The 17,762-nt window shown below is 41.7% G+C and overlaps 1 protein-coding gene and 1 non-coding gene across 4 annotated transcripts in view; both read left to right on the top strand.

The window, feature by feature from the left end:
* Positions 1-17,762, top strand: part of KDM1A (lysine demethylase 1A) — a 96,560-nt gene that overhangs the window by 20,963 nt on the left and 57,835 nt on the right. The gene's annotated exons all lie outside the window — the stretch shown is intronic.
* On the top strand, positions 15,279-15,385 carry LOC111765824 (U6 spliceosomal RNA). Its single transcript, XR_002798048.1, has one exon. It is a non-coding gene; the product is annotated as a U6 spliceosomal RNA (small nuclear RNA).

Raw genomic sequence — 17,762 nt, 5'->3', positions numbered from 1 at the left:
TGTTTTATGTTTGGTCTTTGAGGAATTGAGCTGTTTTTCTTAAAGAGTGATTTCATTTTATTGATTATTTGCTTTACTTTTTATTAAGGTAAATTTGTAATTTGTTTAGCTGAACAATTTTATTTTTGTAATTTCTTTTCATTCTTTTTGCTACCATCATGTGTTTGGTCTGATCGTGGTGTAATAAAAGAATGGGCTATTTGAGGATTTTTCTCATCTGTAAATTGGGGCTTGTTATGAGTATCAAATGAGAAAATCTAAAATCTACCTTTGTATGTAAATAAATATCTTGTTTTTATTAAGCACAGAGTTGAACCAGGAATAAAGTGGATTGATATTTTATTTAGTGAAAAAACAAGTCAATTTGTGGACCAGGTCAATATACATACTTTTCACTTTGGAAACTGGAAAGTATTTGTCATAGCCTATTTTCAGTAACATATCACTTATGGAATAGGACATTCTTTAAGCATGTGGATCTGTTGGCTTTTCAAAAAAATATTATTCTACATAACTTTTTAAATTAAAAGCTTGGTATTTAATCTTTAATGTTAAATCATGGGAGGAATGGCAAATCTTGATACTTTCTAATACATATATTTTTCTCTCTCAGAGCATTATGTAATCAAAATCCATGTATCAACTATTGAGATGTAACATATTAAAATTTTGCAGTATTTGCTCCTGCAAAGATTTTAAATATTTGCCAATAGGAATTTTTTTTTTCATATTCTGATATTTGAAGATAGAAGAACACATGATTAACCTAAGAGATTCTATCTTCCCCATAGAACTGTAGATCCAAGGCATATTAAACCATCCTCTAATCTTTTTTTTTTTAAGATTTATTTTTTTTTTATTTATTTCCCCCACCCCAGTTGTCTGCTCTCTGTGTCCATTTGCTGTGTGTTCTTCTGTGACCGCTTCTATCCTTATCAGTGGCACCAGGAATCTGTGTGTGTTTTTGTCGCGTCATCTTGTTGTGTCACCTCTCTGTGTGTGCAGTGCCATTCTTGGGCAGGCTGCACTTTCTTTCGCGCTGTGCGGCTCTCCTTAGGGGGCACACTCCTTGCGCATGGGGCTCCCCTGAGCAGGGGACACCCCTGTGTGGCATGGCACTCCTTGTGTGCATCAGCACTGTGCATGGGCCAGCTCCACACTGATCAAGGAGGCCCGGGTTTTGAACCGCGGACCTCCCATGTGGTAGGCGGATGCCCTATCCATTGGGCCAAGTCCGTTTCCCCATCCTCTAATCTTAAGATTCTGGGACGCTATAGATAGCCAGAGTTCTGTGCAACTGTTGCCTGAGCAGGAAAGGGAATTCATTCTCTTGTTAGGAAACTCATTTGCGGTTATCAGTTGTGTCTGGTACAATGGTTCTTGAAATAGGAGCTCCAGAATAAAGTGTAATGTTCTTTTGAAAAACAGATGAATAACTAGAAAAGCAAGCTTTGTTGTAAGCCACTCCCCTAAAGCTTGGTAGGTGGATATCTTTGTTGTTTTCTAGGCTGATATCACAAATACCACAAACTGGTTTTGGCTAAAACAGAACCATATTGGCTCAGAAAGTAGAACTCTTGTTTCTTCCTGGGGGATGGTTGTCTTCTGACTGGCCTGCAGTCCTCGGGTTTCTTGGCTGTTCAGTCATATGGAGATGTCCTCAACTTTCTCTTCCATGTTATCACTGACTTCCAGCTTCAGTCTCCTCCCCATGGCTTTCTCTGTATCTGAATTTCTTCTGTTTATAAAGGACTCAGGCAATCTGGATTAAGACCCAACCTCATTCAGTTGTACCACACCTTATCTAAAATAACATCTTTAAGAGATCTTATGTACAGTGAATTCTCATCTAAAGAAACGTGGATTAAAATTAAGGATGTCTTAAGTGGAGTACATAATTCAGTTCACCACAGTGGGAAATAACAGCATGTGTCTGAATTATAGGCTTTCATTGGAACATTTACTAAAGGGAACTACAAAACAGGGCCTCACAGCAAAATAAGGATTAGGAAAATCCCTGCTATGAAATGTAGAGATAATGGGAAATAGCATGGAAGAATGTTTTTTCTTTCCATTAGCTTCTAAAAACTTCACTTTCTTTCCTCGTTTGTTGGACTTCTATTTTCTTTTGTGTGGATCTCTGCTACTAAGCTTCTTATTTCTCCCCCAGTGGTGAGTCTTCAGGCACAATTTAGCAGCAGTGCTACTGTATTCCTCCAGTGGTACAGTGGAGAAGTTCCAGGCAGGAACCATTTTTACCCTTTCTAGACCTTGAGAAAGCTGTTTTATATATTTTCAGTATTTTAAATGGCAGTATAACCCTTGGATTGCTGTCCAGTTGGAACCCATAAATTTCATTTTGGGTGATTTTGTTCAGAAATACTGAACAGTGGTAGCAATGTTAAAAAGCTTCTGTAGTGTTCCTCAAAGGAATTTGAAGCTTTCCCTTCAGGCTAATTTTGTCTACCTCTGTGAGCCCAATTTACTTTCCTTTGCATTTCTGATAACTGCTGTAGATCATTCATTATTCTGCCAAGAGCCATAATCAAAGTTAGCAGGAAAGAGATACATCAAGAGTATTTGAACAGCGTTTTTTGTTTTTTTTTTTGACCTTGTATGTGGGAAGCTGGCACTCAGTCATTGAGCCACATCGGCTCCTCTGAGTTGGTTATTTTGTTTGTTTGCTTGTTATTTGTTTGTTGTTGTTGTTGTTTTTAGGAGGCACTGGGGACTGAACCCAGGACCTTTCATGTGGGAAGCAGGTACTCAACTGCTTGAGTCATATCCATTCCCTTGAACAGTGTTTTTAAGTCATCTTTCACTACAGAGAGGATAGGAATGCAGCATGAAGTAGTGATGGTCACTAATAACTTAATACCATTTTCAATTTCTAAATTTCTTTTTGGCATTTGTCTACATTGACTAATTGCTTTTTTTTTAAAGGTTTATTTTTTTATATATTTCTCTTCCCTTCCCCTCCCCCCCCAGTTGTCTGTTTTTTGTGTCCATTTGCTGCATGTTCTTGTTTTTGTCCGCTTCTGTTGTCAGTGGCAAGGAAATCTGTGTTTCTTTTTGTTGCGTCATCTTGCTGCATCAACTCTCCGTGTGTGCGGCACCATTCCTGGGCAGGCTGCACTTTCTTTCGCACTGGGCGGCTCTCCTTATGGGGCGCACTCCTTGCGCGTGGGGCTCCCCTGCGCGGGGGACACCCCTGCGTGGCAGGGCACTCCTTGTGCCCATCAGCACTGTGCATGGGCCAGCTCCACATGGGTCACGTAGGCCTGGGGTTTGAACTGCGGACCTCCCATGTGGTAGACAGATGCTCTAACTACTGGGCCAAATCTGCTTCCCAACTAATTCCTTTTTAAAACTGACTTTTCTTATGCTTATAAGATTGGTCATACATTTACAATTGCTTTAAACTCTGTGCCTTGCATTACCTTGATGCTATATTAAAGTCTTTTAGACCTATTCTTATTTTTAAATTTTTAAATTAATACATATTAATAAACATACAGTTCATCCAGAGTGTACAAACAGTGGTATTTGCAATAATCACATAGTTGTGCGTTCATCACTTCAATCATTATTAAAGCATTTTCATTATTTCAATAATAATAAACAAAAAACAAGAAAATTCCTCACATCTCAATCTCTCTATGCTTCCCCCACTATCCATAGCTTCTGTTTCTGGCTTTTCTATCCAAAGTATATATAATCATTGGCTTTTAGTATAATCACAATGTTGTATATTCATCATCTCAAAATTTTAGAACAAAGACTCCACACCCCTTAGCATTCCTTCCTCAGGCCTGCATAACCACGAATCTCCTTTTACTTTATAAATTGGTTTAGGTTTACATTTTATATAAATGGAATCATACAATATGTAGTACTCTGTATCTGGTCTCCTTCACTTAGTATAATGGTTTTTGTTCTTGTTTTTGGTTTTTGGTCTGTTATTAACATTTTGTACTATGATTTATATTAGTTCAGCTTCAAAGAAAAGTGGTCTTATATATGCAGTTCTACCCATATTCATATTTCATATATTTATATTTCACATAATATATTTGGTTCATACTAGAGCAGTCATTACAGTATTTGTCCTTTTGTGTCTGGCTTGCTTCCCTCAGCATAATGTCCCTCAGGTTCATCCATGTTGTCATATGTTTCACGACTTCATTTCTTCTTACTACTGCATAATCTGTTATGTGTATACTCCACAATTTGTTTATCCAGTCATCAGTTGATGGACATCTGTGTTTTTTTCAACTTTTGGCTATTGTGAGTAATGCTGCTATGAACCTTGGTGTGCAGATATCTGTTTGTGTCACTGCTCTCAGTTCTTCTGGGTATATACCTAGAGTGGTATTGCTGGTAGACCCATTTTTTTGTTTTGTTTTGTTTTTAGATTTTTAAAAATTTCTCCACCCCTTCCCCATTCCCCCCATTGTCTGCTCTCTGTCCACTCGCTGTGTGTTCTTCTCTGTCTGCTTGTATTCTCATTAGGTGGCTCTGGGAACTTATCCTGGGATCTTCTGGAGTGGGAGAGGGGCAATTACTCTCTTGCGTCACCTCAACTCCCTGTTTTGCTACATCTTCTTATTTTCTTTCCTCTGTGTCTCTGTGGCATCATCTTGCTGCTCCAGCTCTCAGCATTGGCTGGCACTCCTGCGCAGGGTGGCTTTCCTGCGCTGGGCAGCATTCCCATGCAGGGTGGCATTCCTGCACGGGACGACTTTCCTGTGTTGGCCAGCAATCTGAGTGGGCCAGCCTACCCTCACCAGGAGGCCTTGGGCATCGAACCCTGGACCTCCTATATGGTAGACAGGAGCCCAATTGGTTGTGCCACGTCCGTTTCCCCAGTAGACCCGTTCTTAACTCTGGATTCTCTTCTAGCCATCTTTAGAACATTTCTACTTAATTTCATCCTTGTCACTCAAATTTCCCATTTTGTCGTTTGTATTATCAATCTCCTGAACATAAAACCTTGGAGTCATTTTGAAAGTCCTTTAGCCCTTTTATCAACTCTGCTTTGATCTTCTTTCTCTAGGTTAAACTAATCTGGTCCCTTTGTACTGGATGAATTAGAGGGGAAAGGTGACCTAGAAAAAGAAGATCTTTTGAAAGACTACTGAAATAATTTAGATGTGAAGTGAAATCCACTAGAATAAGATTACAGTGAAAATTACAAATCAAAGATGATGTGCGTGGGAAGAAACATGACTTTATAACAGATTTGATAAAAGTTGGTAGGGATGAAAACAAAAGAATTATTCTCTGCAGTGGTGCCAAAATAGTGATAATAAACGTTGCTTTTGTATAATTTCATTTTCTACTTTGAATTTGCACTCATGGAAGGTAACCATCCTTACCTACTATTACTGCCTTTGTGCCACTGTCAGAAGCATAGTCCTCGGCCAGATGTATCCAAAGAGCAGATGAATGTGGCATTTTATATGTTCTAATCAGAGACACTACTGGATGGAAAATTAGCTGAAACTGTTAGCATGTGTGCTGCTAAATTTTAAGAAAATGATGTAGTCGTCCAGACTAACATTACTAAAGGTGATCCTTTTCAGCTGTCTTTGGAGAAGTGGCCTCCCTCAAACTACTCTTGTAGAGAGAAATGATAATCTTATATTTTATTTCCAAACAATTTATAAACCTTAATCAAGTTAAGAGCTAAATATGTTACTCCTTTATGTAATGTTAAATGCTTTTTTCTTTTAAGCTTTTTATTTTGAAATACTTTCAGACTTACAGGACAGTTATAAAAATAATATACCCCATACAGAGAACTCCAGCATACCCTCCCCCATACCTACATCCACCAATTTTAACATTTTGCCACATTTGTTGTATCATTCTTTCTTTCTGTCTTATCCATCCACCCATCCTTCCATCTATATTTCTTTTTGTCAATCCTGTTTCAGAACACTTGCCTATAGATTGTACATATTATGTTCCCTGCAATTATTACCACTATGTGTATTTCCTAAGAACAAAGATATTCACTTAGGGAACCACCCCTAAGCAGCAGTTATCAAGACCAAGAAATTTAACATTGATATAAAGCTTACTGTCTATATTCTAGTATTTTCTTATGTCCTAATACTATCCCCTTAGCCTCCTTTCCTCTCTTGCTAGATCCCTTCCAAAATTGTGTATTATTATTATAATTTTATTACCCCCTTTGCATCTTGCTTGCTGTCTGCGCTGTGCTTCCATTCACTGTGCATTCTTCTGTGTCTGTATTTATTTATTTCCCTCCCCCCCTTGCAGCCTGCTTGTTGTTTTGCTCTCTGTGTCTATTCATTGCGCGTTCTTCTTTTTTTATTTTTACTGGTCTCCCTTTTTTTGTTGCATCACCTTGCTGAGTCAACTCTCCATGGTGCTTGCGGGTCAGGCGGTGCTTGTGGGCCAGGCGGCACTCTGTGGCGTGCAGGTGAGCCTGCCTTCACAAGGAGACCCCAGGACGCAAACCAAGGGCCTCCCATATGGTAGACGGGAGCCCAACTGATTGCGCCACAGCCACTTCCCCATGTATTAAACTTTCCCATCTCCCCAAACAGAAACCCTATACCAATGTTGCATTAACTCCCCCATTCCACTGCCTCCAGCCTCTCACCTTCTCTTGCATCTTCTCTGATATTATTTTATTTTATTTTATTTTTGGAGTTACTCTGTGGCTGAAGACTTTAACAATATTGTTAACTTCAACAATATATGCAAACTATGTTCCTATTCCCTTACCTTTTTGTAGTTCTTGTCACAAGTTGCATATTTATACATTACGAGTCCAAACCACTGATTAATCATTACATTTTTTGCTTTTGCCTTTTAAACCCTGTAGCAAGCACAAAGTGGAGTTACCAACTAAAAATACAATAGTACTGGCATTTATATTTACCCCTGTTGTTACCCTTACTGGAGATCTTTATTTCTTCGTGTGTTTTCACTCCATTGCCTGTTGTCCTTTCCTTTCAACCTGCAGAACTCTCTTGAGCATTCCTTATAGGGCCAATCTAGTGGTGACAACTTCCTCAACTTTTGTTTACTGGGAGTGTCCTGATGACTCCTTCATTTTTGAAAAACAGTTTTACTAGATACAGAATTCTTGGTTGAAACTTTTTCTTCAGCTCTTTAAATATGACATCCTACTGCTTTCTTGCCTCCATAATTTGATAGTGGTTCCCTTGTATGTGACATGTTGCTTCTCTCTTGAGGCTTTCAGAATTCTCTCTTTATCCTTGGCACTTGATAGCTTGATTATAACATGGCGTGGTATAAGTCTATTTGTTTTTTCTTTTTTTTTCTCTTTTTAGTAACTTAATGTAGAGCAAAAGTACACACTCAAGACAGGAGTGCGGGAGTGCTTGTACGAGTTGCACGAGTCATGCCTGTTGGGGTGATGCTTTATCCAGGCTGGTCTCTCCCCTTCCTCTCCCTTTGTGTAAATGAGGACTTATAAGTTCCAGTGTTCTCATTGGTATGCCTTATGCAAAAGTGGGATTGAAAACTACAACTTTTTTACTGGCTCCATATTCCTCAGAGAATGTGAACTGTCAGTGGGAGGGGTCAGTGAAGTCTGTGCTGGTCAGATGATGGGTGGGCCTTTTGTCATCTGGTATCTTTTGGAATTAGGCCCTGGGCTGGTGGATTTTCCCCTGTAGTTAAGTTATTATCTAATGGTAGATTTTCCATTGGTCCTCCTCCTTTGCCTGAATTATCTCCCTTCTACTTTTCCCTACTTTATTCTCCCCTCAGAGAATTTCATGCCTTACTCTTTTTTTTTTAAGATTTATTTTATTTATTTATTTCTTACCATTCCCTCATTGTTTGCATTTTGCTGTGTCTCTTCATGGTGTGCTCATCTTCCTTTTTTTAGGAGGCACTGGGAACCAAACCTGGGGCTTTCTATGTGGGAGGGAGGCCCCTAATCACCCACGCCTCCTCTGCTCCCTGCCTTGGTGTCTCTTATTATGTTTTCCTCCTTGTGTCTCTTGTTGTGTCATCTTGTTGAATCAGCTCACTGTGCCAGACCGCCATGTCAGCTCACTGTCTTACTCATCCTCTCCAGGAGGCACCCAGAACCAAACCTGGGACCTCCCATTTGGTAGGCAGGAGCTCAATTGCTTTAGCCACATCTGCTTCCCTCATCCCTTATTTTTAAAGGGTGATGGAGAAGGATGATATATCATTTGTAATTACTTCATGCTGTCATTAAGTTGTCGTCTCTGTCTCTCACAGGAGTGGAATTCTCTGGCTACTAAATCTAAAGGTCCCAAGGGAAGACCAGGTAGGAGGTTTTCTTTTGAGACTGGAGAAAATCCTTGCTTGACTATCTTAAAGGGGAGCTGTTTAAGTCTAGAAGATACAAATTTAGTTAGTAGATTGAATAAACAGGGCCAGAAGATTAAGAGTAGAATGACCAGAACTAATGAGGGGAAGGAACCAAGTGAAGGAGGGGAGAAAGGATTTTACAGCTTTACAGTTGGACTAGGAATCAAGCACTAGCGTATTGGTAATTTGGCTTGCTGTTTCTCTGTCACCAGAAGCAGTGATAGCTAACAAGGTTTCAGCAGTTACCTCTTTGGAGGAAGTATTGAGAGAGGGAGATATATCTAAAAAGAAGCAGGGTACACCAGGGGCTGAATTGTTAACTATTAGGGGTATGTGAAAGGACATGTGCATGGTAGCCATCCCTTCCACCCATGTGGTTGTTTTTTAAGATGTTACTAATAGAGGCATTATCAGTGAGGTGAGGGTTTGTATGGCATGTCTAACAGTCTGATTGATCATGGATTGTTGCTACAGTGGCAACCCAGTCCAGAAGACATTAGAAGAAGCCTAACAGTGCAAGCACCAATGTTTAGTAGAGTTCTTAGAGGAGGAGGTTTTCTCCAGTGAATCAAATGACAGTATAACTTTCTGCCTTAGGCCCTAGGATATTTATTTAGAGTAGGCAAGATCTAGGCTTAGAGTTAATCCTCCATAGGAGCAGGCGGTAGAGCCGGTTGTGTTCATGTTCTCATATCACTCTGGCAAGCATTGCTCCTATTAGTATGTCTTTCGTGCAGTTGACATACTGTGGTACCATCAGCCCTTGTGAGAACAGGAAGGTCGGCTCCAGTATTCCACCAGCTTGTTGCATAGCACTCTCTGGTACTATGAAACAGCCAGTTGGAGGCATTGTCCACTGTAGGGCTAAGGAGACTGAGTCATCACCAGCTGGCAAAGCCACAGGAATCTTCAGCAGCAGCATGCTTCCATCCACTTTGGGGGTATGACCAGGTGATATAGTATATACCTTTGTGCCAGTAACTCAAATGGACAGACACCATATGCGATAGTTGGGGCCTGGTCTAAATGCATGAATCTATTTGCCAGTCCATTAAGGGTATGTTGGTTTTGTGCACATGCCCACTGCTATAAGGCACTGAACTTGGTTGGAGCTGTTTACAGGCCTCACAATCTTGTATAGTACGAACTAGGTTAGAATATTTAATGGAGATGCCTAGTGCCTTAGCCAGGCACCACACTGTGGCGGATCCTCTATGACCACTTTTTTTTTTTAAAGATTTTATTTTTATTTATTTAATTCCCCTCCCCTCCCCTGGTTGTCTGTTTTTCTGTGTCTTTTTGCTGCGTCTTGTTTCTTTGTCCGCTTCTGTTGTCGTCAGCGGCACGGGAAGTGTGGGCGGCACCATTCCTGGGCAGGCTGCTCCCTCCTTCGCGCTGGGCGGCTCTCCTTATGGGTGCACTCCTTGCGCGTGGGGCTCCCCTACGCGGGGGACACCCCTGCGTGGCACGGCACTCCTTGTGCGCATCAGCACTGCGCATGGGCCAGCTCCACACGGGTCAAGGAGGCCCGGGGCTTGAACCGCGGGCCTCCCATGTGGTAGACGGACGCCCTAACCACTGGGCCAAAGTCCGTTTCCCTATGACCACTTTTTTGTGAGGCCATAGGGCAGCTTCTTAGTCACTTTAGAGAGGGCTAACTTTAACTTTGGGTTCCGGGTGTCATACAGGTACTTAAAAAATTCTAAGGAGCTATCAGGTTACACGTATAGAGTAAAGCATGTCAGTATTGAGAAATAACAATTTGAGATCAGAGCCCAGAAATAAATGTGACTGCAGCAAGAGCTTACAATCTAGGCCCTAATTTCCTTAAAGCTGTTTGTAGAGATTATTAACTATAACTTATAACTCAGGGTCATTTTTTTAAAAAATATTTATTTATTATTATTATTTTTTAATTACATTAAAAAAAATATATGAGGTCCCATTCAACCCCACCGCCCCCGCCCCCCACTCCCCCCACAGCAACACTCTCTCCCATCATCGTGATACATCCATTGCACCTGGTAAGTTCATCTCTGAGCATCACTGCACCCCATAGTCAATGGTCCACATCATAGCCCAGACTCTCTCACGTTCCATCCAGTGGGCCCTGGGGGGATCTACAGTGTCCCGTAATTGTCCGTGAAGCACTATCCAGGACAACTCCACGTCCCGAAAACGCCTCCACATCTCATCTCTTCCTCCCGTTCCCCACACCCAGCAGCCCCCATGGCTACCGTTCCCACACCCATTTCACATTTCCTCTGTGGACATTGGATTGGTTGTGTCCATTGCACACCTGTGTCAAGTGAGGGCTTAGATTCCACATGGGTACTGGATGCACTCTTCCCGCTTCTAGTTGTAGACACTCTAGGCTCCATGTTGTGGTGGTTGACCTTCTTCAACTCCATGTTAGCTGAGTGGAGTAAGTCCAATAAGTCAAAGTGTAGGAGCTGAAGTCTGTTGAGGCTCTGGGCCTGGGTGTCATATTATCAGTCCAGAGATTCAAATCCCCTACATATATCTTAAACTCAGCACCAACTACAATTCCAATAAAGTAGCATGCAAGTCTTGTGAAAAGAGATCCCCTCTGAGTCCATTTCCATCACGCAGAAACACCAGCTCCAAAGAAGGGCCATCTGTCATGGCAGTGAACCCCTTCTGCCATGACCATAGAACCCGTGGGTCTCTTTATCCCTCAAAAGAACCAATACCTGGGGTTGTATCTCCCTTATCTGTCTCTTAGACTCTGTTCAGTTGTACATAGGGGTATTCCTTCTGACAACCTCCAGACTCTTTTTTTAGAGACTCACAGCCTTATAATCTCATTTCTCCTTTCCATTTCCCCCTTACATTAGGTCAAACCGCTTCCCGAAGTCATGTTATTATATGTAGACAGGTATATTCTGCTGTTCCGCATTGAATCTTTAATTCAAGGTCATTTTCTAGTTGCTTCTTCAGCTGGTATGTGGTAGTGATCCCTCGGTGCCAGGGAGGCTCATCCCTGGGTGTCGTGTCCCACGCTGGGGGGAATGCATCACATCTACACGCTGAGTTTGGCTGTGAGAGTGGCCACATTTGAGTAACATGCAGGCTGTCAGGAGGAAACCCCCAGGCACAGTGCTACTCTAGGCCTTGTTCTTATTGCAGGTGCATAGGCTCAAAAGTGTAGCCATTAGTATCAAGAGCCCACTGTTGGGCCCTCCTTCCTTCCTGGTTCTTGCCGTTGCACCTGGAGGATTGCCGCTGCTCTCCCAGGGCCCACAACAGTGACCCCCCCGGCCAGGAGCCCAGTACCCCCCCAGCTGTTGTTTTTAATTGTTTCCACTATGAGTATATATAGACATTACCATATACCCTGGGCATATGCCCTGTATAACTCCCTGTCAACCATATATATCCTGTCAATAACATCCCATATCAGTATTCCTCCGCTGCCATTGTTGAACCACTCTGTGATCCAAAACTTCCCGTAAAGTGAATCCCAACATAATGTCAGCTTCAGAAGAGTCTTAGATCACCGAAATTCATATATACAATATACAGTATTTCCCCAGATCCACCATAAAACCTTTTGCCTTCCACAGCAATAATCTTTTAACTTATTCATATCATATTTCCTGAAACTGATGTACAGATTCCGAAACTATAGTTTTCAAACAAGGTAACATTTGTGCTTACTATGTGGTCCATACTTTAGGTTGTACAGTTTTCTAAATTTTTTAGTTATCCTATGTTTTGTCTTATGGTTTTCATTATTAGTCTGTCGTCCCCTATATGTTTTTGGTGTAATATTAGCTGTTTTATATTCATCCTCGTGTACTCTCACATAACTCCTCTTTTGCCCCCTTATTTACCCTTGTTCTATCCATTGCACGTCCATTTTCCCCTCCCCTTAGGGCCCACAACGCCTGCCAATCTAGTGCCCTGGGAGCCGTCCTTTCTCACGAGAGATACAGTTCTCTCTATTCGACGGCATTAGTCTTCCCCAGGATATGGGTCCACCCCACCCAATGGTAGAACCCACCTTGGCAAAATGAGCCTTCAGCTATTCCCTCCGGAGTCCGTCCCGCATCAGACCATACCCCCTGAGCGTCCTAACCAGGTGACCCTCCTATTTATACTTTGATACGTTTTACTCAACATTTAGTTCTCAACGAACTTCTGGCACTCTCCCATGTTTGTATGTTGCCCCTCCCTCCCACCTATTTCTTGGACCATATTACCCCTCTTCCCATCCCCAGCCCCCCTCAAACCCAGAAAACCCCACCCGAAGGTAACCCCTTGCCCCCATTTTGTCCCTTCTTTGTGCTCATACTTACCCCCAGCTCATCACAGATTCCACCCCTACAGATAGTAACTCACATCCTTCCTCCACCCCCCGATTTCCAGTAAGCCACTTTTCCAGACTCTAGCTCTCTGAGGCAGTTAACTTATTTCATATCATTGAGGTCATATAGTATTTGTCCTTCAATGCCTGGGTTGCTTCACTTAACATAAGATTCTCAAGGTTCATCCATGTTATCACGTGCGATTGTAGTGCATTGGTTCTTACAGCTGAGTAGTATTCCATTGTGTGTATATACCACATTTTATTGATCCACTCATCTGTTGATGGACTTTTGGATTGATTCCAACTTTTGGCGATGGTGAACAATGCTGCTATGAACATTGGTGTACATATATCGGTTTGTGTCCTTGTTTTCAGATCTGATGGGTATATACCCAGCAGTGGTATTGCTGGGTCATATGGCAAATCTATGGATAATTTTTTGAGACACTGCCAAATTCAGGGTCATTTTGTTTCGTTTTAGTTTTACACTTTTATCAAGATAATGTTGGTCAACAGGTAAAACAACTTGTAGACTTGCCTTGCTTCTCCTTTAAGTCCCTTTTTGTTGAACATGAGCTGACTGCATGCTGTTTTAGAGAAGCATTGGAACAGAACAGTGTAACCAATAAGAGATTTTGGTTATTTTCATAACATCACATTTTTCTAAGAATAACTAAAACGGTAATCAACAATATTATCATATGGGTCAGTATTAGGGTAGAATAGAATTCTTTAAGAGCTTTATGCAGTCCCCAAATATATAATTTTTAATATTATATTTAATTTCTCCTTCATGTTTTCTCTTTTAGAAAGAACTGCTTATCCCAAAGAAACTTCAGCAGTACCAGAAGAAACTATTTTTCCAAAATAGCAGTGACTCTGTATTTTTTAAAAAATCATTAAGGATATGATGAAACCATTCTGATAAAGCACAGATTCTTTGTTTTTTATAAAATATATATTATTTCTAAAGGACTTTTTATATCCTTCCACTCAAAACAGACCAACTGTTTAAGAAAATTGTGTTACTTTAACAGAGAGAGAAAGTCAAATTTTAGTTTTCATCAGTACACTGTTCAGTAAACAAATCTCAGCATAGATCATAACAGAGTGAGGTGGTGTCCGAGACATTTTTCTGGTATAGTTACTTTTTGTTATCAATATTAATTTATAGATTTTTATTTACAATTTGGCAATTGGATTATTAATCACTCTTATCCCAAGGGTGTTTAAAAAAAGGTTTAAATTGGGGAATTTTAGGACAAACTATGCACACTAAGGATTATTCTGTAACATTTCCTCTGTCCCTATCATTCTTTATTTTAAAGCCTAGTAGATAGAGTTCTAAGCTAAACTTATGTTTCCCTATCTTATGGCACCCAGCCTTTCTTCCATAGCTCTCTCAAAGAGAAGGCCCTGGGTGGGGAGGGGGGATAGGGTAGGTCAAGGAGCATAGGAAAAACCTTTCTCTCTCCCAGTAGTTTCTGTATTCTGATTCCCATATAACCTTTTCATCCCGCTTGGCTTTTCTAGAGGGGTATGAGCATAACAAATGGCAGGTTCTTCGGAGGTTAGGGTTTTGATATAATGCCATGAAGACCTGAATATGAGCTACCTTGGTCCATTTTTCCTGCTCCTTACAGAAAAGGTCTACTTGAAGTATGGTATTGTAATTAAGCATTCCATTTTGGGGTTATGTTTCTCCATCCTTCAATTTATATTGTGGCCATGCCATATTACAGAAAAATATTAGTTTTTTCATGTTAAGCCACCAAGTTGGAAAGTGCTCCAGTATTTTAAGAGGCACCCAAGGGGGAAGTCTGTGGGTATAGAGGGTATATTACCCATGTCCTGGTCTTCTCCTAAGCGCATACTGACCTATGAAAGAGGAAGGTAAGAAAGGAGAAAGATACTGCAGGTCCTCATGGAGACTTCCTGAATCAGAACGAGGTGCCTGTGCGGACTCCTTATTCACTTCCTGGGTTCCAGTTTGAGACTTGACATCCTTTGTCTTTACTGGCCAGGGAGCCCCCAGGCATCCCTAGGGCCCGACGACTGCTCATGCATTTCCAAAGGTAAAGAGGACAGGAAAGGCCGAACTGGTGGGCACTAAAATGACTGTCCATTTGCCTCCAGTCGAGATTGATATGGGTCAGAAGAGTTTCTAACATGAAGAAGAGGATGTGTCCATGGAAGAGGGTGCTTCTGAGGGTATCTGAACAATTTTTAGGGTGGTACCTAAGGGTTTGGAGAGAATGTGCCTTGGAAGGAGTTGGGTCATATCCCATGACCAACACCATGCCTGTCTCTCCTCAGCAAAATGGTCAGGGTCACGGACTGTGATGACAAAGGAACACATGGTTGGGGGAAAACCTAGCTAATTAGTGTTGATGGGTCACAAGGAGTGGTTAAATGAAAGCTCCACAGCCTCGACTGGTTTGTAATTGGACTGCAGATCACCACAGAGACAACAAAATCCCCCTGAATGGAGGATTGGACAGTGGGGCCCTGCTATGTGGAGGAAGAAGCTTGCTATCTCTTACATATGTAAGCTGCAAGAAAGTAAGGTCATAAGTAGTAAAAAGAGAAAGCAGCAGTGCTCACTTCGGCAGCACATATACTAAAATTGGAACGATACAGAGAAGATTGGCATGGCCCCTACGCAAGGATGACACGCAAATTCGTGAAGCGTTCCATATTTTTAAAGCAAATTTTGTATAGCTTCAAAAAAAAAAAAGAGAAAGCAGCAAAGAGAGGTTCTTATGTAGCAGTGGGACAGTAAAAGGCCCAGTAAACTCCTTCACTCGGGTAATTTCCCAGTCAGACCCTTGTGGATGGCAGTAGCCATCACCCATGTGATCCTTGAATCTGCATGGTTTGAGGAACACGTCTTCCACCACCCTCCGGGGAAGGGGCAATGGTCAGGTGGGTGGGATGAGATTATGTTCTGTGGCTGAAAGGACAGAGCATGAAGGAGTAGGTAGGAAAGGCCAGGATAGGTAGAAAAGGCCTACAGGCCAATACTTACTTTTCCGCCTCTTTGTTGGGGGCCAAAACCTGATTTTGGAGAAGCCCTGGGAGGTCTTGGAGAAAGACTTCAGTCTAGGGTAGGAGGGTTCTTGACACAGTCGTGAAAAAGAATGCAAGGACTGGTCATAAAGTAGGAGAATTTAATGTAAAGCAAAAGTACACACAAGACAGGAGTGCAAGCATGCTCATAGGAGTTGGCATTAGTTACTATTTTTCTTTTTATCATATTTGGAGTTCATAGAGTGTCTTAGATGTGTATATTTATGTCTTTTGTTAAATTTGGAAAGTTTTCAGACATTATTTTTCTGAATATTCTCTGCCCCCTTTTTTTTTCCTTCTGGGACTTCCATAATGGGTATATGGTATGCTTGATGGTATACCACAAGTTCCTCAGCCTCTATTCACTTTTCTTCATTCTTCCTTCTGCTTCTCAGACTGGATGATTTCAGTTCTTCAAGTTCTCTGATTCTTTTTTCTGCCAGCTCCAAACTGCTGTTGAACCTGTCTAGGGATTTTTAATTTCTGTTATTGTGGTCTTCAGCTCTCTTGTATCCCTTTTCATAATTTTCATGTCTAAAAAAAAAAATTTCATGTCTGTTGCTACTCTCTCTGTGTTTATTATTTTCCTGGTTTCTTTTAGTTTTTGTGCATGTTTTCCTTTAGCTCTTTGAGCATATTTAGGACCATTTTTTAAATTTTTTATTTATTCCCCCCCCCCATTGTCTGCTCTCTGTGTCCATTCATTGTATGTTCTTTGTGTCCGCTTGCATTCTTGTCAGGCAGCACTGAGAATCTGTCTCTTTTTCTTGTGTCATCTTGCTGCATCAGCTCTCCATGTGTGTGGCACCACTCTTGGGTGGGCTGCACTTTTCGCATTGGGCAGCTCTCCTTGTGGGATGCACTCTTCGTGCGTGGGGCACCCCTGTGTGGCACAGCACTCCTTGTGTGCGGCAGCACTGCGCATGGGCCAGCTCACCACATGGGCCAGGAGCCCTGGGTATCGAACCCTGGACCTCCTGTGTGGTAGACGGGCACTCTTATCAGTTGATCCACATCCACTTCCCAAGGACCATTATTTTTAAATGTCTTTGTCTGTAATGTCCCAGATCTGGTCCTCCTCATTGGCAGTTTCTAATGCTTTAATCTCGTGCCTGAGTCATCACTTCCTGCTTCTTGTGTGCTTTGTAACCTTCTGTTGAAACCTGGACCTTTTGATATTAATATCATTGTTGGAATTTAGACTGAGGCTTCTGTTCCTTAAGCTTGTACTAGTTTGTGTTATGACAGAGCTTTCCTTGAATGCCAGGCGCTAACAAAAATGAAGGAAGGAAGGAGGGAAGGAAAGGAAAGAAAAAGAAAAAGAAGACACCTTTCCCAGTCTTTGCAGATTGACCTTTGCAAGTCCTTTTCTTCAGGATTTACCCATATACTGAGGTTAGAGAATATCTCCAGGACAAAACATAGGGGTCACCTTGATGCTTTCTGCACACATCTTGCTTTAGGCATGTGCATGTGGCTCTATGAATTTCCTGTTGATATGGTTCTAAATGTCCAGTCTTCCCTAGAAGTTTCCTCACAGTACTGGGCACTGCACTGTGTGTCATACAGCCAGTAATTCCTTGCTTTAGACAGTACAACTTGATAGCTTGTTCACAGTGTTCTGTAGGAGAGCTCTATGAACTGCTTTCCACATGAAGGGCAAGTTCTGGAACGGGGGGCCCCTCAGGTCACCACCAGACAGATTGGGCCAGAAACGCATGCTTCCATTATATGCACAAGGGTTACTCTGCTCCCTCTGGAACTGGGACCAGGAGTCCACACTGGGAACTGGAACTGGCTCTGTGCTGAGCCAGTGAGGGTAGGAGGGCTGGCCAAGTTGCCCCAAGATCCTATTGTTTTTAAGTAGCTTTTTCCTTGATTCAGAGCTTGCCCTGTTTCTTTAGGTCTTTAACTGTTTCCTGGAACTTTGAGAATGATATTTTTGCCAGGTTTTGCTGGATGTTCAAAGCTTCTTTGAGGTTTCAGTCCCCTGAAGCGTCTCACTCTACCA

The sequence above is a fragment of the Dasypus novemcinctus genome, chromosome 9 (assembly GCF_030445035.2).
Source record: "Dasypus novemcinctus isolate mDasNov1 chromosome 9, mDasNov1.1.hap2, whole genome shotgun sequence".
NCBI lineage: Eukaryota > Metazoa > Chordata > Mammalia > Cingulata > Dasypodidae > Dasypus > Dasypus novemcinctus.
Note: the sequence above shows the minus strand (reverse complement) of the source record. Positions and strands in the feature narration are given on the sequence as shown.